The sequence below is a fragment of the Manis pentadactyla genome, chromosome 7, assembly GCF_030020395.1.
Source record: "Manis pentadactyla isolate mManPen7 chromosome 7, mManPen7.hap1, whole genome shotgun sequence".
Lineage (NCBI taxonomy): Eukaryota > Metazoa > Chordata > Mammalia > Pholidota > Manidae > Manis > Manis pentadactyla.
Window position 1 is genome coordinate 96,672,318 of NC_080025.1, and position 18,828 is coordinate 96,691,145.

The 18,828-nt window shown below is 37.4% G+C and overlaps 1 protein-coding gene across 3 annotated transcripts in view; it reads right to left on the bottom strand.

Moving 5' to 3' along the window:
* The window catches only part of HYCC1 (hyccin PI4KA lipid kinase complex subunit 1), a 91,779-nt gene extending 78,129 nt beyond the window's left edge, over positions 1 to 13,650 (bottom strand). For 2 of the 3 annotated variants that reach the window (XM_036877527.2, XM_036877508.2), the window contains exon 1: positions 13,432 to 13,648. The gene's annotated coding sequence lies outside the window, so the exon portion shown is untranslated. Of the gene's footprint in view, positions 1 to 13,431 lie in introns of all 3 variants that reach the window. The other variant, XM_036877537.2, reaches the window with a different exon arrangement.
* Positions 13,651 to 18,828: the final 5,178 nt, after the last annotated feature.

An 18,828-nucleotide genomic window follows, 5' to 3' on the forward strand; every position in this document is an offset into this window, starting at 1 on the left:
AAATAGCAATGGCAGACATCCATGGATACAGTAATGGCTACCATTCCTCAAGCATTTACGTGTCTGGCACTATGCTGCTTTATGGGAATTTTGATTTAATCCTCACAGCTTCCTAAATGGTGAATTAAAATAATCTCTATTCCACAAACTTGAATAACTCTTCAAGTCAGACTCTAGTAAGTGGTTGAGCCAGGGTTAGAATCCAAGCAGCCAACCCATTCTCAATCATTACTCATTCTATCAACAATTCCAACCCCCCAGCACATTAACAGTTCAAAGTTTATAATACCCTGTCTTATGAATAATTCACTCTTTTATTCTTTCCTTCTTCCTAATATTTTCAGAATGTTTTAATCTGTTTAAAAAAATTCAACTGAGTAAATTTGAAGATGTAATTGGCTTTATTCAAAGATTCATGAATTGGTCAATGTCTCACCTAGCAAATAGAAAGGAGCTCCAAGGAGGTATACAGAATGGAAGGCTTTTATATGCAGAAAGGGGTGAGAAAAAGTTTCTAGAAGAGTAGACTGGTTCATTAAAATCAACTTCCTTTGGGGGGAATGGCAGGGGTCTAATCAGGCTGTTCCCTCTCTAATGTTGATCAGGTAATCCTAGATTGACTGGTTAAAGGTCATATTCCTGAGGGAATCAGAAACTACAATTAGATTAGATATTAAGTCTTGACTTGCAGATGTGGGGCTCAACACAAGTGACTCCATATTGGGCCTGTTCCTTTTTTAACACATTCCAATATAAATTGGTGGAGAAAATTAATTACATGGGTGATTCCACTTGGCAGGAAGTTAAGAACAACAGGGTTACAGAAAGAGCATGGTAGGGTACTGGAGTAAAGGACTTCAATTCATAGTGAGACCCAGCTCTGCCACTTGTTGGCATGTGACTTTGAGGTAATTCTTGGTTTCAGTATTTTTCTCAACAACTGGAATAAGGAAAAGAAAAGGGATGAAAATATACTACTGTTATTTACCACAGTGACTACAGACTGTAGACAAGAATGCTCCAGACTGTATGGATTAAGTTTAAATGAGAAAATTAGATTAAATTTTTATGTGCCTACAAACTGGAGGTTTTTGTTGTTTTATTTTGCTTTATGGCAGACAGTCTTTTTTTTTTAACCCTGGGATTGACACCTTAATTCAGCTCACTAGTTAATGTAGTTTACCCTATTCTCAGAACTCTGGTAAAATGCTTCCAAATGATGAAAGAGCAAATGTTCTACTTTTATGTTCAAAATTTTCTTTCTCAAAACACTACAAAAGAGTTGACTAAAGATAGCACTATTTAATATATGACCCAATTAAAACTTGACAAGAAGAAATAAATGGTAAAAATTGTATATACATTTACCTTATGGGTAAAGCATGTGATGAAAAAATGCTGAAAACAGCTAACTCACTATGGACTGGTTGATGATCAGAGGGCATGGCAACTACCAAAGCAACAGGCATGAGCCAAAAGACACACTGTTCTGCCCTATTGATTAAAACAGGCAAAATAATGTTGCTACGATTATACACAAGCAATTAGTTCAAATTAACATCATATTAAGAATTATTTTATTCAGTCTTCCTCTTCCACTTTCTACTTTGAAAAAGCAACCAGGTCTATTGGCAGAGGCTCCTGAACACTTAAGAATATAAATAACCCCAAAAACACTTTCTCCTTGCCAAACCAAACAAATCCAATTGAACTAAACAATCAGCCAGCAATGTTTGTCACTGACTGTATTGGAAGGAGATGAATAGTTATTTATTTCTCCATTAAGCCATCCAAATTTCCCTCTCCCGTATCTTGCCTGTAAAAAGTTTCAAGGTTTTGGCACTGAGCTTTGTAAGTTGTTCCTTGGGGACAGGCAAATTAAAGATATTTGGGACTTTGCTACATCCAAGCACACAAGCCACCTGCATCAGTTCACTAAGGTTAGTGTAACAAAGTACCACAGACTGGGTGGCATAAGAAATTTATTTTCTCACAGTTCTGCAAGCTAGAAGCCCAAAATCAAGGTGACAGTGGGATTGGTTTCTGCTGATAATTGTAAGGAAATGATCTATTCTAGGCCTTTCTCATTGGCTTGTAGCCATCTTTTCCCTGGGTCTTCACATCATTTTCCATCTGTACACTCTGGATTGTATAGTCATATTGGATTAGGGCCCACCTTAATAACATTTTAACTTAATTACCTCCAAAAAACCCTATCTCTAAAGACAGTTACATTCTAAGGTACTGGGGATTAGGACTTCATCATGATTTGTGGTGGGGTTTTGCAATTCAGCCCACTAACACCATCAAAGCTACAATAAACTAAGATTGCTGCAATTAATCTGACTCTCTTTCCTTGTACAAGAGATGCTTAAATATCATCCATTCATTCACAAACTATGCAATGTCTACTATGTCCCAGGTGCTAGGTTTACAAAAACAAATATGAAATAGTTCCTGACTTGAGGGATTCACAGTCTATGTGAATAAGCAAATAAAATAATAAAAACAAATATATGATGAAAATGAGGAGAAATGTAAATAAAAGAAAGCCCAAATAAATGTTATCTTGCAATTATTTTGCTATCATTCACCCTTCTTTCCTCTCTCTTTCCCAAAAATAGTAGCATACAAAAATACACTTTCCAAAGCACAGCTCTTTAATTCCTCTGAAGCTTTTTGCATTCTAAGTGACAGTGTTCCCTACTCTAATACTGGGGGCAAATGAAGAGTGACATGTTAGAACCAAATTCCAATTGACTTGTAGGTTGGGATGATGTCTTAGGGTGAGTCACTGCCATTGGAATGAGACTCTCAACAGTTACTGAAGTCCGCCAATAGAGGCTCAGATGTTCAACTAGAAAGTGGAGGGGTCAGAGGAGTGTGCGATAAGAAAATGTAAGCAAGTACAGTTAATGGTGGTAATGTGTACTAATAGAGCCATATTAATAAAAGCAACAGATCTTGATTGTACTACAAAATTTTATTTGATTTTTCTCTGTCAGAAACTCGGTAGATCTTAGTAATAAAGTTGTTTTTCCTGGTTTAAAAGTTATAGTAACCAAAATAGAAATACATAGTTCAGTATGACTATTCATGTTGATTTATATTAACTGGGCTAAGAGTCGATTTGTTTTAGCAGAGAATGAATTATAAAATTATTTTTAAAATAAAGTTCTCAGTAACATTAAGTCTTATATGAGTATAACAAAAATGTAACTTAGACACTGCTTTGCAGCTGAATATGAAACTAAAATTAGTATAATAAAAATTTCTATCTTTATTTCTCCCAAAGTACTTGAAAGTCCTGTAAGAATATTTAATCCCTAAAGTAGTTTAAGCATTTCTTTTTCAATTATGCATTGTTTCTGAAGAAAGGGTTTAATAATAAAAAACTAAACATTTGTTTGGACCCTTTCACCAATAACCAATTCCTGATTGATAGAATCCAAATTCAACAAACCACATTATATTCCAATAAACTCTAGAGCTTTATAATATGGTGACATGAAAGGCATCTGCCCTGACTACCACCTTGTGACCAGCTCAATATGATTTCCATGAAGTAACTCACTTTTTGAGGTGCTACCTAAAGTTGTATAACATACTTGAAGTTCTCATTGTGAAAAGAGCAAGTTTTACTCTTATTTTCTTGATTTTTTTTTGGCCTGTCCTTCCTTTACCTTCAACCTATCTTTACCATGGATATAAAGAACATTTCATAGCCAAGTAAAAGCAATTGTTAAAAATTAAATAGTATACATATGGTAGAGGAGTTTATTGAAAGGACTCCTTTTATAAAACATTTTAAATAGAAAATATACTTAACACAAATTATCGTGAGTATAACTAAAAATTCTCTTCTACTCCTTTCTATAAGGAGAGAAATCACACCTTTTTTTTCCTTTTACAACTGCCTCTCCCCACCCCCAGTGTTTTAACACAGCTCAATAAATAGAAGCAGCAACATGGCATCATGAAGAGTCCAAAAAACCAATGTCCACTTTCCAGCAAGTTATAAAACTTTCTAAGTCTCAGTTTCCTCAACTGTTAAAAGCAGGTGATAACATCTACACTCAGCAATGTTTTAGAGATTAAAAATAATACAAAGCCCCAGCACACCATAGACGCTCAATAACAATAGCTCTAATTGACGTTAACGACATATTTAACAGTTGGACAACTGAAAACTCATTTCAGGATCTTACAGTTCCTAAAAGTGGGGGTTCGGTGGGGGGCTTGGGGTGTGGGGCAAGGCATCATTAGATTCTAATGACCTCCATTATTTCCATCTTTATTCTTCACTGATCAGCTTTCTGATTTGGTAGCCGTATCTACTGCCATTGCCTCCAATTATTTCACCACCAATTTATTCCTTAATCCCTTTACAGTACATTATTTGGTTCTCATTATATTCTCTCCATGGTCTTATAAATGACAAATCTATTGATTCTTTCTCAATATTCATTTTTTCTCTCTACCTTGCTACAACTGTCTTCCTTTCTGAAACTACTAAGAAGATTTCATTGACTTTAATATTCTGGTCCTATCACCCATGTAACCATTCTTCTGATTTTTCTGTACTTCTCTAATAGTCTATTCTATTTGCACATTTCTACATTCCCTATTTAGCTGATGTTTCTCCCCTACCCACTTCTAAAATTTGTCTAGCTTCCTCTCTATTCTTTTATCAAGACCCACTTAAGGTTTCATAATCTCCCAAAACAGTCTCTCCCTCTCCTAAACCACTAAAGTGGACACTGTTAGGGGCTGTTGTCACTCTATCCACCATAGTAGTATCTATGGATTATGAAATCAGCAGGAACCTTAAACTTTAGATCAGAAGGGCATACATATGCCTGGCAAGTTTAGAGAGGTCAAACTGGCAACTTTTTATGTCCCTATGGGCTGGATGTGAGGAATACAGTAATGTTGATTAGAACCAATACCCTAACTGAATTAATGAAATGTTACATTTCAGAAGCGAAAAACCCAGAAGAGCGCAAAAAAATAAAAACAGAATTCATAATTTCTTGCCCAAGTTAAGCACTTTTAAGGCTTACATTATCTCTTATATATCCAAGACTATAAGTTACTCTACAGAAAAATAAATGTGTGTTTTCCAACAGCTGAAATCTCAAAAAGTTTTCATAGTAGTTTAAGAACTCATATGATGTTTTCATTAAGTCAAGTGCAAATAACTGAATGAATTCTTATGCATTTATATGAGAAAGCAACTAATGTTCATCAGCTAATCAAAAGACTCTTTGTTCAAGAAAACACCAAACAAATATCACTTAACATTTACTACTAAAAGGCTACCCTGATGCAAGCCTCAACAACGACAAATATTTAAACTAGAATGGAAAAGTACTGTTTCCAAAACTCCTTCATCTCTTATATGTGCTGCATTTAACATTCTTTACAACATACAAAAAGGATTCAGGAATGCATATTGATTTTATACACTCAATAAAGTAAAATGTGAATCCTATAAAGTGCACTATACAAATATTACCCCATTCCCATTCCAGGATCTTCTATCATAACTATACTGGGCTGTGTTTGTTAAAATAGCAGAAGATATCAACACAGAACAGATCGGTAGTAATTATGATAAAGTTACCAAAAACGAACTAATTGGGCAAAGAGGAAAACACTTAACACCCTCAAATAAAATGATTAAACTTACTTCTCAGTAACAGAGGGTAAGGGTAGAGTACTGATTAGGAAAAATTTAGGGTACTGATTAAAAACATGAGTAATGACCTCAGATAGGAATTGAGCTTAAACTCTCTCTACCACTAAATAGCTATTGATCTTGAACAGGTATCTTAACCTTTTGGAATCTGTTTCTTTATCTATAGAATAAAGGTAATCATACTTATCTCATAAAGTTGTGCACAAATTAAATGAAATTAATCATGCAAAGTACTTATAAAGTAGCACATACTAAAATCTCAATAAATTGTATTCAATCCAAAAAGACTTAGACATTTTTATAGCTAAATTATTTCAGACATTCAAAGAAATTAATTGCCAGAGCATTTAAAAGGATGGAAAGCTTCTCTCTCTTTTTACAATTTTTTTTTACACAGCTAGCATATTCAGAAACCAAACCCAGAAAAAAAAGTAACACAAAAGGAATACTTGAGATCAATCTTACATAGCAATCAAATCTAGCACTACTTTAAAGAGGCATGCTATTATCAAGTCCCATTATCCCAAAGAGAGCAACTGTTTGGTGAAATCTACTAGGAAATCTTCTAATGTAATTCATAAACCAATAAGTAAAAGAAGAAAACCATATGATCATCTCAATAATCAAATTTAATATCTTTTTTCAATGTAACCTCAATTCCAAAAAAAGGGAATAGATTATTTCCTTAACACACTGAAAAAAATTGTCAAAAAGAATACACAACTATGAAACCCTAAAGGCATTCTTATCAAATGAGAAATGAGCCAAAGATGCTCACCATTTACTACTATAATTTAACATTATTCTAGGTGTCCTGATCAATGTAATTTTAAAAAAAGAAAAAAAGATTATGTGTTGGCAGGAAGATAAAATTATCACCATTTACAAATGCTGTAATTGCCTTAACACAAAATCCAATAAAAACTATTAGAACTAAGAGTTTCATAAGATGACCAGTTAGAGAATAGTATACACAAATCACCAACTTTTCTATGTTTCATCAAGATGTAACCCTCTTTAAAAAACAATGAAAAAATATTCCATTCCCAATAGCCAACAAGTTTTAAAATAACAAAAATTAAAAATGGGCAGAACCACATGAAGGAACTACAATACGCTGAGTCATAAAAGATGACAAAGAAATAATATCACAACTGTCTCCAAAAAATTACTTTAGAAAGTCCAGTGGGGTTCTTTTAGGATTTTAATAAATTGAATGAAATGTAATCTGAAAAAAGAAATAATGGGAAATGTTGAAAATATTTTTTAAAAGATAAAAGGAATTCACACAACCATATAGTAAGATACATTAAAAAGTTAAAATAATCAGGACTGTTTGATTACTGGAACAAAAAATAAATGGCCCAACAAAGCAAATAAAAACTATAAAAAAGTTTTACACACACACACACATATATATGTTTTATATATATATATATATATATATATATATATATATATATAATATGATTTGGTATATTATAAAGATGACATTTAAAACCTCTGGGGAAAGATAATTGTTTAATAAAAAATGTATAAAATAATTGACTTGCCACTGTACATTAAAATATATTCCAAATAGGTTAAAGACTAAATGTTTTTAAAACCTGTAGAAGTAATACAAGTAGAGGTGATTAGTTATATAATTGGGGCATTCAGAAAGACCTCTCTAAGCAGGCAGACACCATAAAAGAAAAATTTGATAGATCTGACTACACTAAAAATGTTAAAAATCTGGTTAAAAAGGAAAACCCACAACAAAAACAAAATTAGGATGTAAATGACAAGCTAGAGAAATTATTTGCAATGTAACTTGACAAAGGCCTAGTCATTTTTTATCCTAAGAACTCTCCTAACTCAGGTTAAAAATCTCCAATATCATAATAAACAAAGGTCACTAACAGATAATTCACAAAAGAAACACAAATATTTAACATTCCCAATACTCAATGAAATAAAAACTTTATAGAAGATACAACTTTTCATGTCAGAATGGTATCTTTTAAATTGCTAGCTAGTTCTGAGTACGGAGAGGTTGCTGGCATTCTCAAGCATAATTAATAAAATGAAATGTAATTAAACCTTTCTGGAAGGTAATCTATTAATCTATCAAAAATAATTAAAATATGTGTAACTTTTGACTTCAGAATTTATCCTAAGGAAATAAAGATACGGGCAATGATTAATCCATCAAGAAGCTAACTGCTCCATTCAATACAGTAATTCCACTTTTAAGAATTAACCCTTAGAAAACAAAATCCCTAATTCAAAAATATACATGCACCCCTATGTTTATCACTGCATTATTTACAATAGCCAAGATATGGGAAAAACCTAAGTGTTCATCAATAGATGAATAGATAAAGAAGATGTGGTACATAAACACAGTGGAGTATTATTCGGCCATGAAAAGAAAAATCCTGCCATTTGCAACAACATGGATGGATCTAGAGGGTATTAGGCTCACTGAAATAAGCCCGGTGGAGGACAAAAACCATATGATTTCACTTATTTTTGGAATATAAATACAAAGCAAAACAGAAGGAACAAAACATCAGTAGACTCATAGACACTGAGAAATGACTAGTGGTTACCATAGGGTAGGGGTTGGGGTGGGTGGTTGGAGAGGGTGAGGGGGATAAAGGGACACAAAAATTCTCAATCATAATGTAAGTTGGTCAAGGGGATAGTAGTACACCATGGAGAATACAGTCAATGATTCTGTAACATCTTTCTGTATTGACTGATAGTAACTACACTGCAGGGAGTAAGGATTTAATAATATGGGTAACTGTTAAACCACTGTGTTGTTAAACCATTGTGTTGAAACCAATGCTAAGATTGTATATCAATGATGCTTCTATTAAAAAAATGAAGCTAACTGCTACACTACTCATTCAAAATTACTGGGAAGAGCTTAAATTTTCAACAACTGGAATGTTCATTGGAATAAAGGGTGTTAAACACATGCTAAATACATTTGTTAAATACAAATACATATGGAATAATAGCCACACATTTAAAATGATGCTACGTTGTCAAAGAATAATCTTTTTTGGACTTGAATATGGTTTCTTTTTGCTAAAAAAAAGGAAATACCCATTTAAAACAAGGATCTATAAGGATAATCACCAGTGTTAATAATGATTATCTCTGGGTGGAAACATTATAAAAGTTATCATTTATGCTTTCTTACATTTCCCAAATTTCCTATTGTTACTACATATTATTTTAGATTAAGAAAATACAGAATGTTCACAATATTACTATGTAATAATAGTATCTAAAATCATGCTAACACTGATATTCTCACTCAGGCTGTACCAAAATTAGGGATGCCTACCTCTTTAGATCATACTCTGATACTTTAATCACAATGAAAGAAATATTCAGAACTCTAGAAAACTCTAAAAAAAATATTCAAAACTCTAGGCAAGTTCTCATTCCATCTTTATTTATGATCAATGACAATTTTAAATAATATTTAGATATTAGGCAATCTGCCTTCAGCCCCTGTCAAAGATAAGAATCAAGAGTGAGGAGAAAGCTCTGGACCACAGAACCAGCCAGGTTCAGCTTTCACCTACATCCAAATCCTGAGTCAGAAATGGGGGAAAAAAAATGAATGGATGAAATATAAGTATTACCTTTCTCAGAATAGGAAGTATGGGCCTTCGACAAGTTCTATCACTCTCTGTCTCATTTGGGAGACAGAGGAATGATTTTCTACTCCAATATATTTAAAAGGCATATATCCAAAGGGTAAGCAAGCAGGATTTCTTCTGAACAAAGATGCTTAAACAAACAGGAGCTTTTTTTCAAATGGTAAATGTTTTCTTTCCTCGGTGCAGATATGCAGCCTAACTCTGAGAGTGCCAAAAAGACCCTGTTAGTATTTGGCTCTCAACAAGAGGCAATAGTCAAACTGTTAATTCCATCTGCTTCCTCCGAGACATAACAAAGTACGACATGGTGAGTGAGAGGGGTTTTCCTGAGGGGCATCCATTTCACAACTAGAGGGGCTCTCTAATTCTTTTGAGTACTTCAGAGATCTAATTTTGATACTACAAGTTGATAACTTTGCTTCTGCTAACAAAGAAATATACTATCTTTAACAACATATTCTTTGTTAAAGATGTTGCTTTCAGAATTGTCTTCCTTTCTTATTGGTCAAAGCTCTGAATTCCATCCACATCTATCTCCTCAGGGACTTAGTTCTAATAAATATCTCACCTTTCCTGAACCTCTTACTTCTTTCCTTATGCTTGTAAAGAAACAAACATAACACTCCTTCAACCTATCCCTCTGCAGTGATTTTCAACCAGGACTGTACACTGGAATTGACCAGGGAACTTTAAAATACCTATGCAACTAATCTATAGTAATAGGACGTAGATCAGGCATTTCCTGGGGATGAGAAGAAGAAAATACATAAGGTAACTTTTGAAGATAATGCATATGGTCATTATTTTCATTGTGGTGATGGTTTTACAAGTGTAAACCTATGTCAAATATTAATGGCACACTTTAAATATATGTAGTTTATTACATGCCAATTATACTGCAATAAAACTGTTGAAATAAATAATGATGCCTAGATTCCACCTCCCAAATTGGTATGGGGGGGGTTCTCCTGGAAATCAGGATTCTTAAAAGCTTCCCAGATAATTATAAATGTGTAGCTAAGATTGCGAACCACTGCTCTATAGCTATCATTCTCTCCCTTTTTACTTCAGTGTTCCTGAAATGCCTCACTCAAGCGTGCCTACTTTATCATCACCCATTCTTTCTTAATATTCTGCAGACTGGTTTCCAAACCACCACTCAGCTAAAACTGTACATGTTAAAGTCACCTATTCCTTGGTCCCTAGAGACCTCTCTTTACTTGCCACTTCTTCACAGCCTTCAAATTGTTGACCCATTCCCCTCTATTTAAAATCTATCCATCCTTAGCATCTTTCTTGATGTTCCTCCTGCCTTTCTAACTACTATTCTTCTATTTCACACTATTGTTCTGCCTATTTCTGCTTTTTATCAGTCTGTCATCTGGCTGCTGCATTTCTCATGCTAAAGGTTTTCCCTGAGTCATTTCAACATAACCAAATCAATAGTTTCAATTCAACCCCCAACTTCCCTCTAATCATAACTTTTAAGTTTTATATCCACAGATCCAAACATCTGTCTACATCTTCACCTGCATGCTCCACAGCTTCCTGAAATTCAAAAAATCGAAGACAGAATTCATCATCGTCCCTTTATGTGTTCCTCATTTCCAATCAATAGAACCAAGTCAAACCCTCAAGATCCTGATTCTTCCTTCTTTCCTCCCAAAGGTGGCAGGACCTATCAAATTCTACCTCAGTCTGTCAGGGCAAGGTTCTAAAACACAAATCCATTAAATGGCTTATATATCACCTTCAATCCAATCACCTTAGCCAAGGATACAGCGCCATACATTCTGACCCTCTGCCTTCCTCACTATTATCTTCCACCACCCATTTCCCTATCTAACCCCTTCATTCAAGGCAGGTTAATGTCAATGTTACTACTGACTTTGGACTTGTCATTGGCAATAACTTCTCTAAACTTCCATGGTTTTCCATGCAACTTTGCCTTCTCACTTATTATATTCTCCTCTGGAAAGCTACCGATTTACCTCCTGCACTTGGCAAAATTATATTATACTTCAAAACTCTACAGTGTGCTCCTGACTCTACCTTCATCCAAGCCATGTTAGCCATCTTCTACTCAGCTCCCTTACTACACTAGGCATTCCTCTACTCACACTTGTTACATGGTATTGTAATTGTTATTTCACTTATCTTTCTTGTACATTAGAGAGTAAATTCCCTGATGACAAGAGCTCCAACATTCATTTCTGTATCCTAGTACCTCTTCAGCTTAGGGCAGTGCAAAATAAATTTGCTTGACATAATTTCAACTATTTACAAAATGTAAATTTGATACACCCAAAATGATCTTGATACCAATATTTGTTAGAGATTTCTTAAGATTCTTTATAAAATAAATATCAGGCAACAGGATCCTGAATAAAATAGTTGACTGTAAGATATATTTAAACTCTGTCAAAACAACACCACTCTAAAAAATGCAACCAACAGCAGATATCATAAAGTAGAAGTACAACACAGCAGGGATAAAATACTAACCTAACCAACACTTCATCTGGGTGTCCATATCCAGGTGCTGTTAGTGCTGATAACTAAGAGGATTTATAATCCCTCTACGGTAATAATTGTAAATTTTTTAAAAGTATAAAGTAAGCCAAATCCAGAATTTGTTTTCAAATGATAGTTTTCCCCCATTATTTAAATGAATCATTTGACTGACTTGAAGCTACCTACTATTGGCCAAACAGATCCTAAAGATATTTTTCTCTCTTGCCCTTCCCAGCCCTTCAAAAATATGGTGCTTTGTACTAATATTCATCTTGTAAACCTTAAAATGTATTAACCAAAAGAAAAGATGCTTAGAAATTGGGGCGGGGGAGCTGTAGATGTTAGTAGAATGTGTTCCACAACAACCCTCCCAGGGTTATCACACTGACTCCAGGTTACATCAAGCCTTACGACTTTATGCAGATAATATTTTGAAAGCTGCAAATCTCAAACTGTAAAATGTCTCAGGAACCAAACAGGTGGCATATCTGCTCCAAAACCTGCCGTGCGACTCAAAGGACAAATAATTTGCAAAAGGACAGCTTGGTCCTAAGCCTGTAGAATGGTCTGAGATAAGTAGTAGCTGCCAGGGAAACAAACTCCCTCCTACCTGAAGAGCCGAGCGGCTGCCGGGCGTGATAGTGTATTTATCAGACAGCGGATTCTGTGCAGTACAAAAGACTAGGGCAAAATTAAAATCCTTCAGGAATGTCCCAACTTAGAGGGTAAGAGGCAAACCTGTGCACGCTTGAAGGGTGGATACCCGGTTTTGCTGAAGCGTGCAAATTTGGGTCTTTTAATGTAATAATTTTCACACAAAACCCCGACGATTCTTAAGTAGTTAAAATCAGCCTCGGGAGAGGAGTAACTCATAAAAAGAAGGGGGGCAAGGGCTGCAGAGGGGAATCTCTACTCTAATAACCAAGGAAGGAATCCTGGCTGCTTTCTTAATCTCTCCGCCCTGCTGGGGGCCAAAGACCGAGGAGAACGCTGCCTTCAAAGGCTACGAGGGTCGGAGGTGACCATTTTGGCCACTGGGCTGAACGGATAGCGGAGGACTTGCGGGGGCGGGAGGGGTGGGCGAGGCCAGGCCGGAGCATCAGCCACGATGGGGTGGGGGTCGGGGGAATCCCATTCCAGGCCTACCCCGCAGAGGGGCTGCGGCTCGGGCGGAGGAGGCTGCACCCGGGTAACGCCCGGAGTCTGGACCGCTCCTTGCCAGGATGAGAAAGACCCGAACCGCGCTCACAAAGCTGCTGCCGCCCAGGCAGCAGGCGGGCTGCGCCCAACTTCGCGGCGAGCAGCGCTGGCCGCAGCCCACTCACCCCGCCCGCCCGCTCGCGCCTCCCGGACGCCCCCCGCGCCCGGCGCTCTCGCGCGCCCACCCGCGGCGCCTCGCGAGGGAGCCGTAACCCCAACGAAGGGGCCGTCCCGGGGACAAAGTCACGGTCCCCTCCCAGCCGCCGCCTAACCCCAGCTCCTCCCAGACAAAAAAGTTATCGGTCGCCGGCTGCCCCGGGGGCCCGGCGTGAGTCACTCTGCCGGACTCACCAGAGCGGCTTCCCGAGCTCCACCTACGGAACCTCGACTTGTCTGGCTTGCAGCGACAGCGACGGCGGCTGCTCTGCTTTCTCCCGAGTAGCGGCACCACCTGCCCTTCTTCTTCCTAGCAGAACGGAGTCCAGCGAGCCATCTTCCCCTCCGCTCGCAGACTGACAGCCCAGCCCCGAGAGCCGCCACTGCCGCCAGCCACTCTGACAGACACGACTAAGGACCCGTCTCCAGGCAGTCAACCACTACCGCCCCACGCCTCTTCGGCCTATCGCGGTCCTCTGGGGCGGGACCAGACAACTTCTCCACCAATGCTAATCTTGTTCTGCTAGGCCTGGGGAGGAGCCATGAGGTAGGAGGGAGGACGATTTTTAGGCGGGCGTGGTCTGAGCAATGGGCGTGGTCGGGGCTTCCAAGGGACAATGATTGACTGTAAGATCTGCGGTAGCCTCCAGCGGGTGGTGAGCAGTGGTCTCTTAGACTGAACCTTTAGGATTTGGGGCCCTCATAAGAAAATAAGCCTTTTGGAGTGATTTTAACCATAAGCACAGAAGAGGAACTAACTGATATTTTAATTCCTCGGTCAAGAGGAATTATTTCTCAGTATCTCGAGTCACAAAAATTTATTAAAATCTTATCAAATCCAGGGAGGAAAAAAATGTACGTTTTTGCAAAATGGTAATAAAAACTCTTCCCATCTTATTATGCCATTGCTTTCGGCATTAGTCTGGAAAAAGTCAAACGCAATTCCTTAATTTTCTTCCTATGGGCTCCTCTTATTTTTTCCCATCTTCCCTCCCTACCCTTCTCCCCAAAACACACTATTTTGTATAACTCCTGGAACCTGAGCACATCTAAACTAGCTCCTACATTTAGTCCATCTGTTTTTTTACCTCAATTGCTGCTACAACATCCCTCTCAAATCCAATCAGAATTAATTAAAAGAAAAATGGACTTTCCACTTGGAAGACAGGAAGTCATTCCAGGTTTACACTAAATAGGTGGAGGGCTTTTAAAGTATCACATGATCTTTCCAAACATGCCAAACATAATTAACAAGAACATAAGTAAAATATATTACTTGATATAAAAAAGGCACCAAGCAAGCAATTTCAAGTAATTTTTAGGACAGATCTATAAAACAATTAGACAGAATCCACTTTCCAAGAGCATAGCCAGAATTATAAGCAAATAATAACAAAACATGGTGATAAGGGCAACAGAACTAGGATCGATGAGCAAGGAGAACACAGAGGAAGAAATTACTGTTTAGCAAAGTCAAGGAACTTCACAATGAAGGTGATGTTTGAGTTGGATCTTAAAAGGTAAATAAGAGTTTGCCAGAGAAGAAAGTCAAAGCATTTCAGGAAGAACAGCATGATCAAAGTCATACAGTTTTGAAAGGGCACAGAGTGTTTGGGGAACATAGAGAAAGTGGGTGGGGCTGAAAGGTGAGTAGCAGCTAAAATTAAGCTAGAGCTAAAAAGGTTGAAATGAGATTTAAGAAGACATCACAAGCTACACTAGGGTATTTAGATGAGCACTGTCCAACAGAGCTTTTTGCAATGATAGAAATGTGTCTGTATGTGTTGTACGAATAGATAGCCACTAGCCACATGTGCCTATCAAGTACTTGAAATATGGCATAGCTGAGGAACTGAGTTTTTTATTTGAATTATAATAACTCCCACATTGGACAGCTCTGATGAGGGACCAACAGAAGCTTCTAATCATGTGGACAACACAATCAGGATTCCTTTAAAGGGTAAGAATCCTACAGACAGTGTAAGAAAGTGTCTGTTTTCTTTGAGGAGAATCTTGACAGATCAGACCAGTGTACTGTTGAAAGACTGGCAGAATACTTTAGGTTGGCTGGGCCAGAGCCTGGCTAGGGACATGTTTACCCAAAGGATGGGAACAGGAAGATCCAGAGAGAATGTCATACCCTGTCATCTTGGAGAACGCAAGCAGTCAAAACCCAAGAAATTGAATTCTGCAATCAAGTCCTGGCAGAAAAGGGAGTAGGAGAATGAGGGTCCAGAAAGGGAAAGAAAGCCGAAGGATCAGCTAGATCATAAAACAGGGACAGAGCTAGAGTGAGCAGAGGAGTATACATAACGATATGCCAGCCCAATTTAAGGAGCCAGAGAGGCTGGTGTTAGAAAGGCCAACTGGGAACACAGCAAGACTCCAGAAGAGATGAAGGCCTTAACCACACCTGTGGAAGTGGGTCTGAAAGGGAGAAGCAAATATTCATTGACTTCCTATAGTATGTAAGGCAGTCAGCTTACCAAAAATGCAAAAGACAAGAAGCTTACCGTGTAGGTAGCTGAATAGCAAACAAGTGAAAAGTTAAGTAAAGATTAATTATTTAATACAACAATAGAAGAGATGACACAAAGCAGAACACGACTGACTTGTTCAGATAATTTTTTAGACATTAATAACTGTGTGAGTTCAGAAGAGGGAGTAAACACTCCAGTCAAGGGTGCCCAGAAAGGCTTCCTGGAGGAGGTAAAAACTCAGCCAGGTCTTCAAAAATGGATAGTAATTTGAATCTGAAAAAAATGTGTGAGGAGGAAACTCTTAGAATGCCTGGAAAAGGAACAGAAGAGGGGAAGCACAAGCGATGTACAGAGGGCATGGGGGACATTTGGGCTGGCCGGAGCCTGGCAAACTGGATTAGGGATAGATAATAGAGTGCCTTGAACGCAAACTCAAATGTTTACATTCTATCCTTCTGCTTAGTGGCTTCCTATCTCCTCCTTAGAATTACTTAGGCTGCCTTTCAAAATTATCAGTGCCCAAAACACACCCACACCAAATAAATCAGAAAATTGGGGATGGGGGCCTGGATATAAGGTTTATCTTAAAAGCTTCCCAAGTGATTCTAACATACACCCAGGGTTGAGAACTGGGGAATGACATCATAACATTTTATTAAAGCTAAATCAGAACTCTGAATAGCTGGATTGAATGGGGAGAGACTGAAGGCTGCCTATGTATATTTAAGCATTTGTTTCCTTTCTGCAAAAAGACAGGAAGCAGTTTATTGCCTGATTTCACTTCCCATTTTGCAGTGGTAAGATGATAAAGAAGGCAATTTGAGTTAAGTCAGAGTTAAACCAAAACACAAATTTATGTTTGTAATCCACTCTCTTTTCCATCACAATTTGTGCAGATAAAAATAATTTCCAACAATAACAGTCTGCAGTTAACCGTTACACATAACCATTTATATTTCAGCAGCAAAGCAACAGGAAAATGCCTGAGAACATTTTGTTTCAAAAGAGAAATGTTTTTACCTACTTTTTGAAACTCAGTGTATTTCAGACCTTCCCTACCCATCCTTGCTAGTCCCTCACATCTGTAAGCACAATTCTACATTAACTATTAAAATGTATTTACCTTCTTGCAAATAAGTTTACTAAAATGCTGGTTGAACCTCATAAAGCATGAACATTTTCCCTATGATATTAAATTTCAGGAGCTTTAAGAAAAATTAGCTCAATATATGTTTATTAAAGTCAGCTAGAAAACAGGTAACATGACTATTTTCTTCAGCTTTATTGAGAAGTTTAATGTACAATGTGAAGATTTGATATACATATATATTGTGAAATGATTACTACAAAAGGTTAGTTAACACATCCATCACCTCATAGAGTTACCTTTTCTGTGTGTGTGTGTGTGTGTGTGTGTGTGTGTGTGGTAAGAACCCCTAAGATCTAATCTCCTAGCAACTTTCTAGTATACAATACACTATTGTTAATTATAGATACCATGCTGTACATCATATACCCAGAACTTGTTCATCTTCTAACTGGAAGTTTGTACCCTTTGACCAGCATCTCCCATTTCCCCTAGCCTCCAGCTGTTGGCAACCACCAATCTACTCTTTGTTTCTATGTAATGTGATTATTTTAAATGAAAGAGTCAGGAGAAATTTTTCTCAAAAAAAAAAAACAACATGAAAAATATGTTACTTTACCGGTAAGTATGTTAAAATGTATCTTTTTCAAAAAATCAAAAGAAAAAGAATGTGCCTAAGAGGTCATTCTGTCTTGCTGAGCCACATTCCCCTTTGAATGGAGCTACTCCAACCAGTGTCCCCAGCCAAGGCAGCAGCCTGAGCCATGATCTGTGCCATATAACCCCCTTCATAGAATCATATGACCCCAGGACAGCCATGCATAAGAGATACCGCATATGTAAACACTCCACCCAAATAGGGATGACGGTGCCTACCTAGACCTGTTCTCTTTCAAGAATTTGAACTGGAAATGTGAAGAGAACATCAATCACGTGGTGGGAGCAGAAGCTAAAATGTCAGGCAGTAGAAAATTCCCCTAAGAAGCACTAAGTAGGACAAGTTATGGATAAACTGAAACCATTAGGCAGAGAATTGACATATAAAGTAGAGGATGAAGTAACTGGTAACAAAGGAGAGAAGTAGAGACAGAGTAGAATGAGTCACTGTAATAAAGATTAGGATCAATGAAGTCTGGCTGTTGAGGGGACAATGAGATAACCCATTTCCTACAGTTGCACAGAATCACACCACTTCCAGTGTTTGCATTCAATATCTGTGAGGTCCAACTACAGCTGTTCACAGAAACCTGTAAGATTCCCACCTGCATTACCAAAGCTGTTCAAAGTGAATTGTTGTGTCTTTCACCCCTCTGTAAATCAGTCAGTCAATTTTCGGAATCATGGACCAAGGAAAATAATTTTGCAAAGATAACTTCATCTTTCAAGGTTGGTTACAGGTTTTTCTAGGAATAACATCCTGGAAAGAAGAAAACATTCTCCACATCTTAAAAAACGAATTCATATATTAAAATTAAAATTTCAATATCTTTATAACAGATTTTGTGTGTGTGTGTGTGTGTGTGTGCTATTTACTTTTTTCTTAAGGTATTATTGATATACACTCTTACGAAGGTTTCACATGAAAAACAATTTGGTTACTACATTCACCCATATTATTGAGTCTCCCCCATACCACTTTGCAGTCACTGTCCATCAGTGTAGTAAGATGCCACAGAGTCATTATTTGCCTGCTCTGTGCTACACTGTCTTCCCCATGATCCCCACCACACCATATGTGCCAATCACAATACCCCTCAATCTCCTTCTCCCTCCCTCCCCACTTGTCCTTCCCCATCCCTCCACTTTGGTAACCACTAGTCCCTTCTTGGAGTCTGTGAGTCTGCTGCTGTTTAACAGATATTTTAAGGGAAAAAATGTCTTTCTCCTATCTTTTAATTACAGAGTCAATATTGTTCATATTTCTGAGAAAGCCATATTGATAGGGGTGGAAACCTAAGACTATCTGCTACCCTTCAGTGAATGGAAATGAAGAATGTCCATATATATCTTCTAAGACATTTTATT